Here is a 4,362-nt window from a genome sequence, read left to right as displayed (position 1 = left end):
ATTGTTATCACAATAGAGGGATATTAACTCACATATGTTAAGTGTCACAAGTATAAACTTCAAAGTCAAAAGAATATATGTACATCTCTCAAAAGGGTACACTTTGAAGTGACATTTCAGTGAAACTTTTGAATACAATTTTATAAAAATATATGGACAATGCTTTCGGTATCCAGATACCAATAAGAGCCATTAATACAAATCATCGGTGTAAAATTTGCATCGCAAGGAAAGGGGGTTAGCATATATTACAATGATTTAAAAATATTAAAATTTGCCCTTCAAAGTCAAATGAATCTATGCACATCTCTCAGAAGGGTACACTTTGAAGTGAGATTTCAGCAAAACTTTTGAATACAATTTTATAAAAATATATGGACAATGCTTTCAGTATCCAGATACCAATATGAGCCATTAATACAAATCATCAATGTAAAAGTTGCATCGCGGGGAAAGGGGGTTAGCATATATTATAATGATTAAAATGATTAGTGTGTGACAAAGATTACAATGATTAAGGCTTGAGCAATTTGACCAAAAAATCTGCAAAATCCTTTGCATTAGACCATCCATGCACTTTATCATTGACAATATCATAGTTCTTGTGAAAAGTTTCCAGAGAGGGTATTTTCCAAAACATTAATCAACACCACAACTTCATGTGAATTTTTCCAACCTTAACATCCCTCCATAAATTTCTAGTAGCCCTACTCTCACTATATAGGATAGGGCCTTTTTAGCTTCAAAAGATGGGGCAAGCAGAAAGAAGCATGCCACGAGATCTCTATGGACAAGGGGTGAAGCGAACTCGCTTTTGTAAGTAGGCGACTCGATGGATGATTTAATGTGTTTTCTAATTTGATTTAACCCACTTAATATGTCCTTACCTTTACCGTGAAAATTAAAACTAGGATTGACTCAAGAGAGTGAAAAAGAGCATTAGTAGTGAAAAGTACTTACTGGGAAAGCGCCTATTGATATGCTCATATGGAAGTGTAACATAGCTCAAGCACTATCTCCTCTTTAGTTAACAACTTATCTCAATCTCACTCATCTGGGGAATATGGGAGAAATTAGAAAGCAAGCAAACAACACCTTGCATCAACACCTTGCATCGAGTGCATCAATTGTTGGATCGACTCTTGACTCCTATCGAGGAAAAGAAGAAGCGTGCTATCGGTTGCTAACTTCAGGATTTGAAATACCTTCCCTTCATTCAATCGATTATCTCGATTTTGAATGTCTTCTCGCTTCTGTCTAACCTATGCCTCCCATACAGGGTTGTCCAACTGAAATTCTTCCTGTAGGCTCAACCTGGCCCTCCCTCAAATCAGGGGTTGTATCGTGGGACCATAAGTAAGTCGATAGGCCTGAACTATAAAAAGGTAAGTCTGTCAAACCCATCAAATCCTTTTCCAAACACATAAAGAAATATAAATTGGGTCTCCATCCCTCAACTTCAAAGAAGGGAAGAAATCTCCACTTCCATCTCCTAGATAAATAAATTATTTTTTATCAATTGATTCCCATTCCAAGGAATTTTGCATCATCTCAACTATTATTGCTCCCTGCAACATAGAACATTATCACCATGCAATATTTCTAAAATAATTATTTTCACCCATAGAAGAAAGTGAGATGAATGATCCATCAAATCTTTGGGTGTTTGTGTATATTCCTTGGATGCATTGTCCATTGAGTATAGACCATAGAAGTTGAAATCCATCTAATCCCTCATCCAAATTATTTATCTCAAATTCAGAAAAATAATCCTAAAGAATAAATATCATAACTTTGTATGTGCATATCAGACCTATACATCATAAGTTATAGATCCAAATATACATATCAAAACATGTGTTGTCATTCTAGAGCACTAAGCATATAAGAACCCATTTTAGATGGGTGTTAGCTAATGTGTAATAGTAGAGAAGAATGGATACCTTGCACATGTTAGGAGGGAAAAGGTTGCATCCATGAGGAGGCCCTTCAGAAAACAAATGAAAAGGTTGAATCCTCAATCTCCCATTTTCATCAACAAAGGTTGGCTTTGTCCTAATCTTATTGAAGTATTAGAGCAGGTATTGGGCTTGAAGAATAGCCTTTAAGAACATATTAATATCCCTCACGATTCGAAGATCACATCTACAACATCACAACAACCAAACATGTTTGATTACAATAAATTAAGAATTCTTCAATGAAATATCATAAACTAAAAATGAGGAGAGAGAGCGATGATATCGCCACTCACCCCATGGAGAAGCCTAAATTTGATTTCTCTTATCATTTCTCCACAATATTTTACTAAAAATCAACCTCTAAACAGGCAAAGATCCCTATAAAAACATGCATTTCCAGATTTCCAGATTCAGAAAGAAAATATCAGGTGATTTAAATAGAATTATAAATGTTTGGTAAAGATGCAAACATTTCTACTATAGAATAAATTTACATATGTCTGGCTTCAAAATTTCACCTTTTTAGCTTAAAGAAACGAATACAATCAAGTTCTTTAAATAAATTTACATTTTTTTCACTCCAAATGGACCTCTATATGGCTAAGCATGCATACTTTTGTACCCAAGCGTAAAATTAGCGATGTTTTCTTTTGAACTTCAAGATGGATCCAATAAATTTACAATCTTTTACTGAAAATAAACCACTAAATAGGCAAAGATCCCTGTAAAACCTGCATTTATAGATTTCTAGATTCACAAAGAAAGTATCAGGCAATTTAAATAGAATTATGAATGTTTGGTAAAGATGAAAAAATTTCTACCATAGAATGAATTTACAGATGTCTAGCTTCAAAATTTTACCTTTTTATCTTAAAGAAACGAATACAATCAGGTGGATTCAGTAAATTTATTATCTTTATCTCAAAATGAACCTCGTTTTCGGTAAGAATGCAAGTATTCTTACCAGAGGCTTCCTGGATATGGAGATTTCAATTTGAAGATTTCACGGATTTAGCTTGAAATAAATATTATATTTAGGCGGTTGCAATAAGTTTACGAACTTTATTTCAAAATGACCAAACGCATAACAAAATTCGCCACAAGTTGCAGTAATCCTTGAACCAACTAAAACTCAATCTTATATTACACAAAGATAAACATATGAATAGTAATTAGTTACCATGAGAGTATTCCATGGAAAAGTGGTGAGCAGAGTCTGGAAGAGTAGTGTGGCTTTGAGTTCTTTAACTACCCATGGATCGTTGTCACAATTTTCATATGTCATCCATTTACCTAAACTCAAAATATGCAACATTGGCAACTAACATAACCCTAACTAACCATAACTCACACTAACCAATCAACATTCGCATCAGGCGACTGATAATATTTCAATTGTCTAACACACAAGATCGAAGGTCCCAAAAGGTGCAGAGTAGAAGCTGAGCGAGTTCTTGTCAAAGGGAAACACCTTACAACATAATTTTCTCAAATATAAACGCCTTACTGCGTAATTAATCTAAATTATCTATCAATTACTTTTTACATAAGAAACAAGTACTAAGCAACAACGCTGGATATTACACTTTTTTATTGAGTATTAGGGCAAGCGAAAAATAAGATGGAATAATTTATTTTTTATTTATCATATGATTATTTTTTTAATGTTTTTTACACATTTTTCGTTTCATTCATTTAGTTATATATTATGTACTTTACTTCTTTTATCACTTAAACTCCTCGCGTTAAATAAAAGGATTTTTTTGATGTAATCTCAGTTTGAGTTTAAAATGAAGGATTTTTCCATGTATCTAGATCTATGAGTTGCAATATGCATAACCAAACACACTATTATGAAACGTGAAGAACATGTTGTGTTGAGAGAAAGGATAGAAGTTTTATGAAGTATTTTTTGTTTTATTCATTATGATAAATGGTTATTCAAAAAAAAAATCAGAAAATAATTATGACGTTTGTTGTTAAAATATTTAACTATTATTTGTCTATATTAATGTGTGATCATTATTTGTAGAGTTCTAGGTTTTATTAGAGAATGAGTTTGTTCCTATTATTTATGAGTTTGTTGAGGCCTAGGTGTTTGACATATTCTTGCAAACTAGATAGTCTCTTAGTTTTGAGTCTAGGTGAACCGTAACCACTAATCCAAGTTGACTCTCCAATTGAATGACAATCAAGTGAGTGAAATATTTCAAGAAATATTTCTATAATCATTGTCATGTATATCAGTTTATGGTTTATTTTATTTCCTAGCTCTTTAGTCATTCTAAAAGACAATCATATAGGATATAGAATTAGCAATCATAAAATTTTGAACTTATCCACTTATCCCAAGTGGCAAACCAATAGCCAGTAATTATGTTTGACAGTAATCAAATAATAA

Source organism: Pinus tabuliformis, chromosome 2_2 (assembly GCF_031772625.1).
Source record: "Pinus tabuliformis cultivar Carrire ecotype Pingquan chromosome 2_2, CPIR1, whole genome shotgun sequence".
In the NCBI taxonomy this organism is placed as follows: domain Eukaryota; kingdom Viridiplantae; phylum Streptophyta; class Pinopsida; order Pinales; family Pinaceae; genus Pinus; species Pinus tabuliformis.
The sequence above is the reverse complement of the archived record's forward strand: the minus strand, read 5'-3'. Positions refer to the sequence as shown.